Raw genomic sequence first — 17,285 nt, 5'->3', positions numbered from 1 at the left:
ATAATTTTTCATAGTATTTGTTAATGATCCTTTGCATTTTTATGGTGTCAGTTGCTACTTCTCCTCTTTCATTTCTGATTTTATTTGGGTTCTCTCTTTTTGTTTCTTAGTGAATCTGGTTAAGATTCCATCAATCTTTTTTTAATTTATTAATTTGTTTTTGTTACAGATATTTCTCATTTTTTCCCCCTTGACACCCCCTCCCATACCCGCCCCCCGCCCCATCCCCAGCTTTGTTGTCTATGTTCATTGGTCATGCATACATGCATGCAAGTTCTGTGGTTTATCCCCCCCGCCCAAAACCTCCTCCTCTGAGGCTTGTCCGTCTGTACCCCAACTCTATGTCTCTGGGTTAATTTCATTTATCAGTTTGTTTAGTTCATTATATTCCACAAATAAGTAAGATCATGTGATATTTGTCTTTCTCTGCATGGCTTGTTTCGCTTACCATAATACTCTCCAGGTCCTTCCATGACATCTCAAAGGATAAGAGATCTTACAGCTGCATAGTACTCCATTGTGTACATGTAGCATAGCTTTTTTATCCACCCATCTACTGATCGACACTTGGGTTTTTTCCAGATCTCAGCTATTGTAAATAGTGCTGCTATGAACATAGGGGTACATATATTCTTTCTGATTGGTGTTTCAGGTTTCTTGGGGTATATTCCTAGAAGTGGGATCACTGGGTCAAATGGAAGTTCAATTTTTAATTTTTTGAGGTAACACCATAGTGTTTTCCACAGTGGCTGCACCAGTTTGCATTCCCACCAGCAGTGTACTAAAGTCCATTTTTCTCCACACCCTCACCAACATTGTTGTTTGATGAGTTGTTGATGGCGGCCATTCTGAGAGGTGTGAGATGATACCTCACAACTGTTTTAATTTGGGTCTCTCTGACGATTAGTAATGTTGAGCATTTCTTCATATGTCTCTTGGCCATTTGTATGTCCTTTTTGGAGAGGTGTCCATTTAGGTCCTCTGCCCATCTTTTAATTGGGTTCTTTGTCTTCCTTTTGTTGAGTTGTATGAGCACTTTATATATTTTAGAAATTAACCCCTTATCTGATGAATCATTGGCGATTGTGGTCTCTCATATAGTGGGATCCCTTTCCATTTTGACAGTTGTTTCTTTTGCTATGTAGAAGCTTTTTAGTTTGATGTAGTCCCATGTGTTCATTTTTTCTGTTGTTTCTCTCGCCTTACGAATTTTATCAGTGAAAATTCTGCTGCGTATGATGTCTGAAATGTTGTTGCCTACATTTTCTTCTAGAATTTTTATGGATTCACAAGTTGCATTTAAGTCTTTTATCCATTTTGAGTTTATTCTCGTGTATGGTGTAAGTTGGTGTTCTAGCTTCATTTTTTTTGCAAGTAGCTGTCCAATTTTTCTAACACCATTTACTGAAAAGACTGTCTTGACTCCACTGTATGCTCTTGCCACCTTTGTCAAATACTAATTGAGCATATTGTCATGGGTCAATTTCTTGGTTCTCTATTCTGTTCCATTGATCTATCTGCCTGTTCTTGAGCCTGTACCAGGCTGTTTTGATTACAGTGGCTTTGTAGTATAACCTGAAATTTGGTAATGTGATCCCTCCTACTTTGTTCTTCTTTTCCAAGATTGCTGTGGCTATTCGGGGTCTTTTTTGGTTCCATATAAACTTTTGAAGTATTTGTTCTAGTTCTGTGAATTATGTTGTTGGTATTTTGATGGGGAATGCATTGAATCTATAGATTGCTTTGGGTAGTATGGACATTTTAATTATGTTAATTCTTCCAATCCTTGAACAAGGTATATGCTTCCACTTTTAATATCTTCCTCTATTTATTTTTTCAATGACCTGTCGTTTTCTGTGAAGAGGTCCTTTACTTCTTTAGTTAAGTTTATTCCTAGGTATCTTAATTTTTTTGCTATGATGGTAAATGTGATTGTTTTTTGTTTTGTTTTGTTTTTTCGTTTCTCTTTTTGTGATTTCATCATTGGTGTATAAGAATGCTGTCAATTTCTTGAAGTTAATTTTGTATCTTGCCACTTTGCCAAATTCATTTCTTAAGGCTAGTAGATTTTTGATGGAGTCTTTAGGGTTTTCTATGTACAATATTATGTCATCTGCAAATAATGACAGTTTCACTTCCTCCTTTCCAATTTGGATCCCCTTTATTTTTTCTTCCTGTCTGATTGCTGTGGCTAAGACTTCCAATACTATGTTAAATAAGCATGGCAAAAGTGGGCAACCCTGTCTTGTTCCCGTTCCTAAGCAGAATGCTTTTATTTTTTGCCCATTGAGTATGATGTTGGCTGTAAGTTTTTCATATATGGCCTTTATTATGTTGAGATATGATCCCTCTATTTCCACATTGCTGAGCGTTTTTATCAGAAATGGGTGCTGGGTTTCCTCAGATGCTTATTCAGAATCTATTGATATGATCATATGGTTTTTATCTTTTTGTTTGTTTGTTTGTATATGTGGTGTATCACACTTATTGATTTGTGAATATTGTACCATCCTTGTATGCCTGGATGAAACCCACTTGGTCATGATGAATAATTTTTTTGATGTATTGCTGGATCCAATTTGCTAATATTTTGTTAAGGATTTTAGCATTTGTGTTTATCAGGGATATTGGCCTGTAGTTTTCTTTCTTTGTAGTGTCTTTATTCAGTTTTGGAATTAGGATTATGCTGGCCTCATAAAATGAGTTAGAAGTGTTCCATCTTCTTGGATATTTTGGAATAATTTGTGAAGAATGGGTCTCTTTTTTGAATGTTCGGTAAATCTCCCCTATCTGGGCCTGGGCTTTTGTTTGCTGAGAGTTTCTTTACATCTTCAATTTCCTTTGTTGTTATTGGTGTGTTCAAGTTTTCTATCTCTTCCTGGTTCAGTTTTGGGAGGCTGTGTGTTTCTAAAAATCTGTCCATTTCTCCTAGATTGTTCAATTTGTTGGTGTATAAGTGTTCATAGTATGTTTCGATGATCCTTTGTATTTCTGTGGTGTCAGCTGTTACTTCTCTTTTTTCATATATGATTTTATTTATTTGGTTTCTCTCTTTCATGCCACTGTGATCTGAGAAGATGTTTGATATGATTTTAGTTTTCTTGAATTTGTAGAGACTTGCTTTTTGTTCTAACATGTGGTCTATCTTTGAGAATGACCCATGTGCACTCAAGAAGAATGTATATTCTGCAGCTTTGGGGTGAAATGTTTTGTAAATATCAATGAAGTCTAACTGATCTAGTTTGTCTTGTAAGGACTCTATGTCCTGGTTAATTTTTTGTCTGGAAGATCTATGCAGTGGTGTCTGTGCCATGTTAAAGTCACCCACTATGATCGTGTTGCAATTGATTTCTTTCTTGAAGTCCTCCAGAAGTTTTTAAATATATTTTGGTGCTCCCGTATTTGGTGCGTATATGTTTACCAGGGGTATATCCTCTTGTTGAATTGCTCCTTTTAATATTATGTAGTGACCTTCTCTGTCTCTTATTATAGCCCTTGTTTTGAAGTTTATGTTGTCAGATATGAGTATTACTATACCAGCTTTTTTTTTTTTCATTCCCATTTGCTTGGAAAATTTTTTTTCATCCCTTTACTTTCATCCTGTGTGAGTCTTTTGTTGTGAGGTGGGTCTCTTGTAGACAGCATATATATTGGGTCATTTTTTGTTATCCAATCAGCTCCCCTATGTCTTTTGATTGGAACATTTAAGCCATTTACATTTAAGGTTATTATTGATGGATAGTTATTAGTTGCCATTTTAATTTTATGCCTGTGTTCTTCTCTCTCCTCCTCCTCCTCCTCCTCCTCCTTCTTCTTCTTCTTCTTCCAACAGTCCCTTCAGTATTTTTTGGAGTGCTGTTTGGTGGTGGTAAATTCATTTAGCTTTTTTTTTTTTTCCCTATCCGTGAAGCTCTTTATTTCTTCTTTAATTTTGAATGATAGCCTTGCTGGATAGAGTAGTCTTGGGTTCAGACCCTTGCCTTCCATTAACTTTGTACACTTCATGCTACTCCCTTCTGGCCTGCATCATTTCTATTGAGAAATCAGCTGACAGTCTAATTGGAGCTCCCTTGCAGGTAACTTTCTGACTCTCTCTTGCTTCCTTTAAGATTCTTTCTTTGTCTTTAATGTTTGCCATTTTTTTTTTTTTTATCCTCACCCGAGGACACTTTTTCATTCTTTGTTCAGATAGAGCAGGAGGGAGAGAGAGAGAGAAACATTGATGTGAAAGGGACACATCGAGTGGCTGCCACCCGCACGACCAACCAGGGCCAGGGACAAACTGCAACCGAGGTACATGCCCTTAGCGGGAACCGAACCCGGGTCTCTCCGGACCGCAGGCCAACGCTCTAACCGCTGAGCCAAACCGGCCAGGGCATGTTTGCCATTTTTATTATGATGTGTCTAGCTGTGGGTCTTCTGGGGTTCATCTTGCTTGGAACTCTCTGTGTTTCTTGGACTTGTGTAACTTTTTCCTTCACCAGTTTAGGGAAGTTTTCTTTCATTATTTTTTCAAACGGGTTCTCTGTTCCTTTCTCTGATTCTTCTCCTTCCGGTATCCCTATAATGTGAATGTTGTTATGTTTTGTATTGTCCCACAGCTCCCTTAAATTCTCCTTCGGCTTTTAATTTTTTTTTTTCCATTTGCTGCTCTATTTGAGTATTTTTCTCTACCTTGCCTTCTAAGTCGCTGATTTGGTCTTCAGCTTCTTCCAATCTACTATTGAACCCTTCTAAGGTATTTTTCATAACCGCGATGTCATTCTCTAGTTCCTCTTGATTTTTATGCATAGCTTCTACCTCTTTTTTTTTAAGCTGAAGTAGTTCCCAATGAGCTCTTCTTAATTCTTAAGTTGCTTGTAGTTCTTACCAAATTGTTTGAACACCCTTAAAATCATTGCTTTGAATTTTTTATCTGACAAGTTGCTGTTTTCCATTACCTGTAGTTCCTTTTCTGGTGATTCCTCTTTTTCTTTCTTTGGGTGTTGTTTCTTTGTCTCCCCATTTTAGCTATCTGCTAGTTCTAGACCCACTGAGGGATGTTTGGATGTGTATGCAGCTCACTGTATATTAAATAAGGTACTGTGCTTCCCAGAGTGTTTTGTTGCATGTCGCCTCTTGCCTGCTGTGAATCCTGGAGAACTGACTACTCTGGGCTGGTATTGGTGTGTCCTGGTAGGTACTACTGCTGGATCACATGGGCCCTTCTGGAGCTGTGTTCCCAGATGGTTGCTGATACCACCGGTAGCTGTATAACACAGGCCCTGTTGGAGCCACACTCCCTGCTTGTACTGTGGGCAGCTGGATTGCATAGTTCCTTTGGAGACCCAACTCTACACCTATCTTGTGGGCAGCTGGGTCGCACAGGGCTCTCTAATGCCCCAGCACCACGCAGGTTCCATGGGCAGCTGGATTGCACCAGTCCTTCTCAGACTCTGGCTTCCCACTGCTCTTTTGGGCCACTGGGTAGCACAGGTCTCTGTGGAGCCCCAGGTCCTGCCACTGGTGGCTGGGGAGTACTGCTGCCCTTGGGGCTCAACTCCTGCTCAGCTTTTGCTGTAGGTTTTGGGGATGGGTCTCAGCTGCTGGTCTATTCTTCTGTTGCCTGGGGATGGATGTCTGCTCCCCAGCCTGTTTCTGGGGGTATATCTCAACTCTGATTGGGCTCCTACTATAGGGGATGGTGCTGGGCTCCCAGCCATTTGGGCTTCTGCAACCGGAATCTTGGCAGCTCCACTACTGTGCACTGGTCTGTGTTGACACAGGGTGTCCAGTGGTCCGATGGTGCCAGGTGCACTGGTGGGCTCAGGCTGCTGGGCCCTAGCCACTCCCACTGCCTCCTCCCAGGGAAGACCCGGGATCTTCCAAAATGGTGAGACCTCCCCGCAGTGCAAGGAGAAGCGCCCTGAAGAGCTGCTCACTAAGGTAGCTGGCTGCTCCCGTCCACAGCACAGAAACCTTCTGCTCCGTGACTCTGCACTGCATGAATTTGGTTGTCCACCTTCATGTCCACTCACCTTCTCTCACACACTCACCCTTCCTCTGGTCTGGCCCGCCGCCATCTTTTCTTCTGTCCCAATTTTGTCCATCAATCTTGTTTATCTTTGCAAAGAACCAGCTCTTTGTTTCATTGATCTTTTGAATTGTTTTTCAATCCTGTATGTCATTTATTTCTGCTGTGACCTTTACTATTTCTTTTCTTCTACTTGCTCTGGGTTTTTCTTTTTGTTTACTTCCTAGTTCTTTAAGTTGTGAGGTTAGATAGTCAATTAAAATTTTTCTTGTTTCTTGAGGTAGGCCTGTATTGTTTTGAACTTCCATCTCAGGACTGCTTTCACAATGTCCCATAAATTTTGTGTTGTTCTGTGTACATTTTCATTGGTTTCCAGGAAGTTTTTAATTTCTTCCTTGATCTCCTTGGTAAACCATTCATTGTTTAATAACATACTATTCAACCTCCATGTGTTTGAATGTTTTTGAGTGTTTTTGTTGCAAGTGATTTTTAGTTTTCATGCCATTGTGAACTGAGAAGATGGATTGATATGATTTCAAACTTCTTGAACTTGTAGAGACCTAGTTGTGTCCTAACATGTGATCTGTCTTTGAGAGTGTCCCATGTGCATTTGAGAAGAATTCGAATTCTGCAGTTTTGTGTTGTAATTCTCTTTAGATATCTATTAAATCCATTTGATCTAGGGCATCATTTAGAGTCTCTGTTTTCTTGTTAATTTTTGTCTAGAGGATATATCCAGTGCTGTCAGCAGGGTGATGAAGTCCCCTGCTATGAGTGTATTGCTGTTGATTTTTCCTTTGAAGTCCTCCAGAAGATTTTTAATATATTTTGTTGCTCTTGTATTTGGTGCATATATGTTTGCCAAGGTTATACCCTCCTCTTGGATAGATCCTTTCAATATTATGTAGTGGCCTTCTTAGACTCTAATTATGGCCTTCATTTTGAAGTCTATTTTATTGGATATGAGTATTGCTACCCCAGCTCTTTTTTCTTTTCTATTTGCTTGGAAAGTTTTTTCCATTCCTTCATGTTCAACCTGTGTGAGTCTTTTGTTGTGAGGTGGGTCTCTTGTAGCAATATATATATGTGTGTCATGCTTTCTTATCCATTTATCCACTCTGTGTCTTTTGATCGATGCATTTAATCCATTTAAATTTAAAGTTATTATTGATATGTACTTATTTATTGCCATTTTGCTTATCTTTTATTTTTTTTCCCTTTATTGATTCTAGAGAGAGGAAGTGAGAGAGAGAGAGAGCTAGAAACATTGAAGAAAAAGAACATCAGTTTGCCACCTCCTGCATGTCCCCCACTGGGGATCAGACCCACAACCTGGGTATGTGTCTTGACCAGAAATCAACCTGGTGACCTCTTGGTGCATGGGTTGATGCTCAACTACTGAGCCACACTGGCCAGATTCCATTTTTTTTTATTATTATGATTATGTTTCTCTTCCTATTTCCTCTGCTTATGACAGCAGTCCTTTTAACATTTCTTGGAGTGCTGGTTTGGTGCTAATATATTCCCTTAGCCATTGTGTGTGTGTGTGTGTGTGTGTGTGTGTGTGTGTGTGTGTACCTCTTTATTTCACCTTCTATTTTAAATGATAGCCTTGCTGGATAGAGTAGTTTTGGGTTCAGATCCTTGTTTTTCATTACCTTGACTACTTTATGCCATTCCCTTCTGGCCTGTAGTGTTTCTGTTGAGAAGTCAACTGACAACCTTATGGTGGTTTCTTTGTAGGTAAACTGTTGCTTATCTTTTGCTGCCTTTAGGATTCTCTCTTTGTCTTTAATTTTTTGGCATTCTAATTACTATGTGTCTTGTTCTGGGCCTGTTTGGGTTCTTCTTACTTGGGGCTCTCTGTGATTCTTGAATGTGTATGCCTTTTTCCTTCACCAAGTTAGGAAAATTTTCTGTCACTATTTCTTCAAATATATTCTCTAACCCTTGCTCATTTTCTTCTTCTTTTGGAGCTCCTATTATGTGGATGTTGTTACGTTTCATATTGTCCCACAGTTTTCTTAAGCTGTCTTCCAGTTTTTTAATTGTTTTTTTTTTTTTTTGGTTTTCTGACTGGGTGACTTTTTCTACCCTGTCTTCGAATTCACTGATCTGATCCTTGGTTTCCTCTACTCTGCTGGTTATTCTTTGCAATGTGTTCTTTATTTCTGCTATGCCAGTCTTCATTTCTGCTTCATGGTTTTCATTTCCAATTGGTTTATTTTAAATGTTTCTATATCTTTACCCATGCTGTTGAGCTTCCTCATTATTATAAATTTGAGCTGAGCTCTACCTTTGATAACTTGCTGAACTGCATTTCATTTATCTCCTTTTCTATAGAATTCTCTTGTTCTTTCATTTGGGATTTGTTTCTTTGTTTCACCATTTTGACTGCCTCAGTGGGTTTTGGAGTCTGCCAAAGTTTCCTTGTGGGTGTTGGCACTCCACTGCCTGTGGCTCCTCTACTGGGTTTGGATGAGTGTGGGAGGTCCACATTAAACACTACTGTGAAATCTTACTTTTCTGGGTAGATTTGCAGACCAATCAGAGGTTCAGTTATCCTCTAGCTTTTTCTTGCAGACGATTAGTCTCAGTTACTTGATGAGCTTTGGGTTGTAGCCCTGAGCTGAATGAAAAATCCCTCAGGTAAGAAGATTTCCACTGGGTGGGGCACACTTGCTTGCACTCCATTCAATTTCCATCCCATTCAGTTTCTAATTCCATATAGTGTTCAAGTCCATATTCCATTCCTTGTTTCATTTTCCACTGCTGTCAGTCTCCATTTCATCCCTTTCTTCATTCTATTTCAAATCCATTATCCACTCCATATCATTTAACACTCCAAATATATATCATTCATTCTTTTTTTTTTTTTTTTTTTTTTTTGGTACATGCCCCTAGTGGGAACTGAACTCGGGACTCTCTGGTCCACAGGCCGACACTCCAACTGCTGAGCCAAACTGGCCAGGGCTCATTCATTCTATTTTTGAGTTATGTTTCAGTACAGTTGGTCATCCATTCCAGTACATTTCCCATTCCATTCTGGAAAAATTGCTACAACAGCAACTTTCAGAAGAGCCACTTACCACTATTTTTAATAAAAAAATTACAAATATACTGGGAATTTTCTCTTCAGGAGATTATCCACAGCCAAGGTCACATTTGAGGATACGAACAACTTTTTAACAAAAAGGATGTTTCACATTATGTGTTATAGAGTGAAAAGTTGGAAACAATATAAATGTTGGTCCATATATCAATGTTTGAAAGTGTAAGCTTCTTCCATAAAAGAAATATTTTGTAGTTATACAGTAATCTTGTGGAAATTTATATATTGACATATAAAGTGTGTTTTCTGGACCCCAAAAGTCAGTTACAAAACAATATGTACACATAAATAACTCTATGTGTATAAAACAAAAGAACTGTTAATGATGTATGAATGGTCGTTCTACCAAAAAAAATATTGAACACTTTCAATATTTGCCTGTGGGTGTATGAGAACTTAAGATCTAGTTTTCCCACAGTTGTGTTACTGTTTGGGGTACTGAATAAGCAGTCCTTTTGGGTTGGGTGAAAAAGATGGATTAAGCCAAGAAAAAACCCTCATAGAAACAGGAAACAGTATGGTAATTACCATAGCAAATGAGGGTGGGAGAGATAGAAGAGGACCAAGGTGGGAGGGGAAAAATGATTATAGAAGGAAACTTATCTTGAGGTGGTGAACACACAATGCAATATACAGATGATGTATTAGAGAATTGTAGACCTGAAACCTACAAAATCTTATTAACCAATGTCACTGCAATAAATTCTATAAAAAAGTTTTAAAAATCAGCCCTGACTGGTGTGGCTCAGTTGCCTGTATGTCATCAAGTGCACCGAAAGATTTTTGGTTCCATTTCCGGTCAGGGCACGTGCCTGCATTGCAGGATCATTCCTGGTAGGAGGCAGCCAATCACGTTGTGCTCTCACATCCATGTTTCTCTCTTCTTCCTTCCCTTCTATCTAAAAAAAAAAAAAAAAAAATCAGTGCCCAAATATTGAAAGAAAGCCTCTGCATCACAGCATATTTATACTAAAAGAAATAAGAGAGTAGGCCAAATAAGTAGATGTACATTCATCAAATTACTACACAGCCCACACAAAAGATGGTGTAAATTTAAGGACAGTATCACCTGGAATAACAGGCAGTTCAGGACATAAGGCATCTTACTGGGAAGTTCGCCCCACCACCACCACCCCTGGTGCCTGGCAGCAGTGTTGAACATCTGGAGTCAAGACAGTGTGGGCCCCATCCATTTTCTTGCCCTCAGACTGCTCTCCAGACAGACCCCTGTGTAGGGTCATCCAGATGACCGGAGGAGTTTTGGGACCATCCTCTCTGTCACAGAGGGATCCAGTGTTCTGACCAGATCCCAGGAGGGATACCTGGCTCAGGGAAATCTCCTGTTGGCCAGTGTGGTACTTCTTACAAGCCACCACTTGAGGTTCAGCCACCAGGGTGGTGCTGACAGGCTAAGCTGATGTGGGGTGACTCAAATTGTTTGTAAGGGCAGCCTCTCTGCCTCTGCCCCCTCCTTCGAAACACACCCACTAGGGGCTCTGGGAAGAACCGGAAATTCACGGCACCAGCGCACTCCAGGGGGCGTAGAGCACGTCCTTGAGTTTGGCACCAGACCTATCTGGGTTGCCTTGCTCTGAGAATTCGAAGGTCACGTGGCACCAGCTGACCAATCAGAATAGGGGACTCAACAGGGGCACGCCTACTCCACTCACCGCCTCAGCTACAGCTCTAGGCAGGCAGCGTTGTGGATCACGCTCGCCAGTCTCTGAGGGAGAACTTGTCACTATGGCCACCCAGTCTTGCGTGGAGGAGCAGAAGCAACCGCAGGGTAAGGTGCCCCCAGGGCTGAAGAACGAATTAGTCCCTGCCCCTGGCGATGTCCTCGGGCCGGGCCATTGGGATCCCAGGGCCTCGGTGCCCATGGTCTGGAGCACCACGTCTCCATCGGGTGGGGGCGCCACAGCAGGTGCCTCATCCTGCGCCATGGCGGTCCCGGCGCCATTTTGTCGCTGCGGAGGACACGGGCCGCCACCTTAGGCCCCCTGCGCTGGAAAGCGGGCATCCTGAGCTCCACGGTGGCCCGAGTCCCCACACAGAGCTGTGCTGTGAGGCCCCAGATGGGCCCAGGTCTCCAGACCAAAGGGTGGGGGGCGAGAGGCTGCCACAGGGCAAGAGCATGGGGCGTGGGCCAGGGCTGCGGGCGTCTGACCCCCACCACGGGCCCAGAGAGTGGCCGTGGGCAGAAGCGTGGCAGCCTCAAGAAGGTTCAGAAGCTCACAGGGCGCTGTCTGTTTACAGGGGCTCCTGAGTCCCCGAGGTCCGTGCCTTTGCTGCCATCCTCTCCGAGGGCTCAGCCCAGCAGCTGTCGCCAAGAACCTGGGGCTTCTCAGCCAGGCCCCGACCTCCGAAGCCAGGCTCTGCCCTCAGCTCCAGGCCCTGCCCTGCGAAGCCGCGCCACCCTGCGAAGACCTGCTGCCTGCTTCTGCTGTGTATCCCCGCCAGGCCCTGCTGTCCGCCGCCGTGCATCGGCACCCCGCCGGCGTGCGTCTGCATCTGTGCTGGGCCCCGCATCCAGTCGCCGCCATGCATCCGTGCCACCATGTTCTGCCATCAGTAACCAGGCATACAGGTCGCGTACTGTTCTTGGTAGCCCTGGTTCCGCACCAGGTCCTGCTCGTCGCCGCCACGTTTCCAATCCAGGCTGTGACCTTGGAAGTTCTGCTTCTGTGCTGGGCCTTGATTCCCGCAGTCCTAGCCGTGCATCTGGACCAGGCCCTGCCCTGAGAAGCCGTGCCACACTGCGACGTCCTGCTCCCTGCTGCTGTTGTGCACCCCTGCCAGGCTCTGCACCCGGCCGCCGCCGCCGCCGCCGCCGCCGCCGCCGCCGCCGCCGCCGTTCATCTACTCCAGGCCCTGCTTGCCGCCGCCCTGGATCCGCGCCTGGCTCTACATCCTCTGGCCGGTCGCGTGCTTCCAGGCCAGGCCGTGCTCTCAGAAGCTCTGGTTCTGCACCAGGCCCTGCTTCCCCTAACCACGCATCGGGGGAAAGCCCTGCCCTCCGCAGGCGCACCACCCTGATAAGCCCTGCCCTCTGCAGCAGGAGCACCAATCCAGGCTTTGTCCTCCGGAGCCGCTCCACCCAAAGAAGATCAAGCCCTAGCAGCCGCCTCTCTCTCCCTGGGCCTTTGGGCCAGAGGCCTCCTTCCCCTGGGTTCGCCTTACGAAGGCTTGTCTTCCAGAGCAGCTCAAACGCTCCTGATCCTGAGGCCCCAAGCCTTCCTTCCCAGCAGCGTTGTTATGTAGGTCTTATGGGTCCCTCCTCAGCCTCACTTCCTGGCAGGTTCTTTCCTTTCCCTGGGCAGTTTGGTGAGAGTTCCTCTTCCTCCTCCTCCTCCTCCTCCTCCTCCTCCTCCTCCTCTTCCTCCTCTTCCTCCTCCTCCTCCTCCTCCTCTTCCTCCTCCTCCTCCTCCTCTTCCTCCTCCTCTTCCTCCTCCTCCTCTTCCTCCTCCTCCTCCTCTTCCTCCTCCTGTTCCTTCTGTGCTTCTTCCTCCTCCTCCTCCTCTTGTTCCTGTTCCTCCTGTTCCTGTTCCTCCTGTTCCTGTTCCTCCTGTTCCTGTTCCTCCTGTTCCTGTTCCTCCTGTTCTTGTTCCTCCTGTTCCTCCTTCTCTTCCTCCTCCTCCTCTCCCTCTTCCTCCTCTTCTTCCTCTTCCTCCTCCTCTTCTCCTCTGGCACATTTTCCCAACCCCTCATTACATGGGTTTCCTGCCCAGGGCCTACCCTCTCCTCCCACTACTTTTTCTGGCCACAGCTCCTCTTCCTTTTCCCCTAATTTTCCTGACCTGGCCTCCATCTCCACTCCTAGCCCTGCTAGCCTTAGAGAGGCCTTGCTGCTGGAGTTTGATGTTCTGAGCCCTGCCTCTCCAGAAGAGCAGGCTGAAATAGAAAGCATCCCCTCTCCCCCTCCCACTCCTGAGCTGTAACCCTCCATGGGCTTTCTCATAAGACCCAAGAGGAATCAGCATCCATTTACTATGCTGAATGGTCTGCCTGCTCCTGCAGTTACCTGTAAGGTTTCCAAGTGTTGTAGCCATTAACCAACATAAGTAGTTTTGAAGTCCTCATTTGAGAGGCAGTTTTGAAGCCTCTCCTCCTAATAGCTGTACTATGTAGCTCTTATCTGCTGTTGGCCCTTGATTCCAGGCCCTCTTCAACCTCAAAAAGGCCTGCCCTTGCCCCAGAATTGAGAGTTTTTTTTTTCTAAGTTGCCTTTATAAACTGAAATTTTTCAATGAATTAAAAAAATGTTTGTCATTTTAAAAATGTAGCATTTTTATTGTCCAAAAACTGTTAATCCTATGTCATATTCCGAGGATTAAAGAAAGTTGTTAGCATGGCAGCTGACTCTCTGGAAATGAGAGGAAATAAAGTATCATCTTAGCAACTATTTATTCCCACTGTCTAAAGTGGAGTTCTGTTCAGAAAATCCCCATTTATATGCTATATATCCTTTTAACATAGGTGGTTTGCAACTTGGACAAGAAAAAGGGGTCAGGGTTTAACCCAAGGTGACTGAAGAAAAGAAAGGGTGATAGTGATATCCAGGCTCAGGAAAGAGGCAGGACATTACCCTATGTGTATGTTATCAGGGAGAAGGGTGGATACTTCCTCCCCAGATGGGAGTAGGGAGTGCTGGAAGGAAGACTCAGGATCAGGAAGGGGAGAACAGCAGGATCCCAAGGGAGAAAGTCTCAGTTTCTAGAGTTTGTGTATCAAGAATAAGGGCTCCTGTGGTCTATGTGGGTGAGGGGAAGGTCTGGGAGGGTAATTCAAGGTTAATGATTGATATGAAAATGGTCAGATATTTAGTGAAAAAAATATGTTAATAGATAATATTATTTTAAAAAATAATTGTGACTAACTTTGTGAGCAGGTATTCAAGAGTCAGTGTGTGTGTGTGTGTACATATTTGGAGAACACAGGACAGACATACACCATGCTATGAACAGGAAATACATATCCAGTTTTTGGAATAACTGGTGATATAGTCTTATCTTCTATGTTCTACATTTTCTACCTTCACCATATTGTTAGTTCTGTAATGAAACTCAACTCAGCTGATTTTCAAGAAATTAAATAAAGGAATGGAATATATATATATATATATATATATATATATATATATATATTTATATACATACATACATACATACATATACCAAATCAGCAAAAGAAACTCCCTCTCCCTACTTTCTTGTATTTCTCCTCTCTTTGTTTTTCTGGTATGTGGCCAGGAGTGGCATATTTTAGAGATTTCTGCTCAGGTCCTCTTTATGCTATATTCAGACCACAGAGCTAGGTGGCCACAGGGACAATGGAATGTGCACACCAGGTCCCAACACCCTAGAACTTTTGTAGAAAATGTTTCAGCTTCCCTCATTCCCTGAGGGTGCCTCCAGGTCCCATAAAGCCCTACTCTCCTTCCTAAAGAAGGGAGGTTTGGGCCTATGGTATGTACACTCTTTGGCTCAAATGGTGGCCAAGTGGCCACTGTTTGAAGAAGTAAAGGGTTGACAAAGCTTAGTGGTATAGGCTGGCATGTTCTCAGGGTTAGATGTGAGACACTTTTAGGTGTAGGACATAGCTGGAAATGGGAAGAGATCAAGCACATTACACTTTTGTCCCAAACACTGCAAATGTTAGTGACTAGCTGGTCTGTATAATTAGTTCTGTAGCCCAGCCCCAGAGAATTAGAGACACCCAGGGATATGTATCAAGGATGCCATACTACGTCCCTAGAGGTGACTCTGACCACACCACACAATTCCGTCGTATCTCAGGTGTTGAGGAAAGCAATGGTTTAGGTCCTAGGTTAGGTTCCTTCCTGCAGTGAGCCAACATTCAGTGGGCTGAATCAGAAATTCCCCCTCCCTAATGTTTTTATGTGTCTCCTGGGTATTCTGCTTGCAAGTGGACTTTAATCCAATGTTCTTAACTCAAGCCTACCATACTAAAATCCACATAGCTCTTAATGACCACATGCTCTTTTTTCTTCTCTTGACCTTTGGTTATTTCAATACTCCCTCCTTGTTAAAGTACCAAATGCCATCACACACCAGACCTCCATAAAACAGAATCCAATGTATAGTTCTTAGATTTTATCTTACTTGGCCCTTTGGTAGCATCTGACATGGTGATCACTCCTTTTTCCTTGATACTTGTTCTTCCTTAGTCTTTAAAGACTTCTCTCTTTGTGTTCACCCCATATTCGCCTAGACGTTTTTCATTTTTCACACCTCTAAGTGTTGTATTGCCCAAAGCCTCAGTTTTTTTTTTTTTTTTTCTTACATTGATTTCCTAGGACATTCCATCTAGTCTCGTTTTTAAATACAGGTATCCCCTGCTTTTTGAAAGTTTGCATTATGCTGCTTTGCTTTTTTTCTCTCACTTTGCTTTTATGAAAGACCTACATTAGTACCTGTTTTTGCTAATGGAAATAAATCTGAAAAAGATTTTTGATTTTAAATTAATGGTTATTACTTCTTCATTTTACACTATTTCAGCTTTCAAAGTTTTTTATAGGAATGGTCTACTTTCCAATAGCAGGGAAAACTGTATTGTTTTAAACTGATGAATCAAGTATTGTGTATCCACTCCCAAACATTCCCTTTTATTCCAGTCATGTATATATCCAGCTACTTAACTGACTTCACTTGCCTAAAAAGCATCACAAACTTCAGTAACATGGAACTCTGTCCAGAAGAAATATAATGCTAGCCACAAATGTAATTTACCATTTTCTAGTAGCCAAACTTTAAAATGTATAAACTCATGGCATTAACTTTAATAATATATTTAATTCCTTCCATCAAAAATATTATATCAATGTGTAATCACTATAAAAATTATTAATGAGATATTTTACATGTTTTTCTACTAAGTCTTTAAAACCTTGTGTATAATTTACACTTAGAGCATATATCAATTCTGACTAGTCACAGTTCAAGTGCTCAGTAGCCACAATTGTGGACACCTATGTACAGCACAGTTTTAGATCTCTTCTGTGGTTTCTCTTATTCATTTCCTATTGAATTGTGAATCCACCTCCAGCAGTTTCTCATAATTGTGGGCTCCTATCATTTAAGGCTTTTTGGGTGAATTTAGTAAGGGCTTCTATGTGTGCTACAATGTCCTCCAGAACAATGGAGGGAACAAACACAACCCAGATTATTACACCAGTGGAAAACAGAATGTGCCCACCTGACCTTGAAGGGATGGAGGTTGGTAGCTTTAAGAACTTAACTGGATTGGGTATACCACATATGTTGACTGGGGGATTCAGCACTGTCAGGCATGAGGAGATGGACTAGGGGTAGGATATACCAGACAACAACCCCCCCCTTCAGTTGTTCATGTTCATGAGTCAGCACTGTCAGGCATGAGGAGATGGCCTCAGGGTAGGATATACCAGACAACAACCCCCACTTTCCCCCCCTCTTTCAGTTGTTCATATTTCATTCCAGGCATTGTATATTTTAAAGGGCCAGCTTGCAGCAGGACTATGGATCCCCATGGAAACTGAGTAGTTTCTTCTCACCCAGGAGTGTGAAGTAATTCATCCACCCAGTGGGTTGTCCCATTGCAAATTCTGTAGAGAACACCATTCGCTGGTATAACAGGGCTTGGTGTTCTTAAATAGCAACATAGTATGTTGATCCACAGTGAAAGCAGGGCAATGGCTATTTTCCATGATTTACATACTTTTATGGTATATATAGGGTGTCTCAGTAGGGGTCCCCAGTTTAGTATACAGGGCAATAGGCTCTACTAGTTGGCCATTCAAACGTATCAAAGTCTAGGACAGTACTTTATTTAGTCCTTCTAGTCAAGGTACTTTTACTTGTTAGTAATTTGATCTGCTGCTTTAATTTTCCATTATTCCCTTCTATCAATTCTGCTGCTTGCAGGTTATAGGGGAGATGGAACCTTTATTCAATAGCATGCTCTTTTGCTAAATCTTGTATATTATAATCTTTGAAATGCGATCCCAGGCCTATTTCATGTAGGTATTTATACATGGTGCTCAGTTTTTCTAATCCCCTAATGGTGGCAGTCTGGTTTACACAGTGACAAAGGAAAGCTTGGGTTAGGCCAGATGGGGTGTCCACACAAACCAAAGCATATTGAGAACTCTCACTCAGAGGA

The sequence above is a fragment of the Molossus molossus genome, unplaced genomic scaffold (genome assembly GCF_014108415.1).
Source record: "Molossus molossus isolate mMolMol1 unplaced genomic scaffold, mMolMol1.p scaffold_m16_p_2, whole genome shotgun sequence".
Classification (NCBI taxonomy): domain Eukaryota; kingdom Metazoa; phylum Chordata; class Mammalia; order Chiroptera; family Molossidae; genus Molossus; species Molossus molossus.
This window is presented reverse-complemented; position numbering follows the sequence as displayed.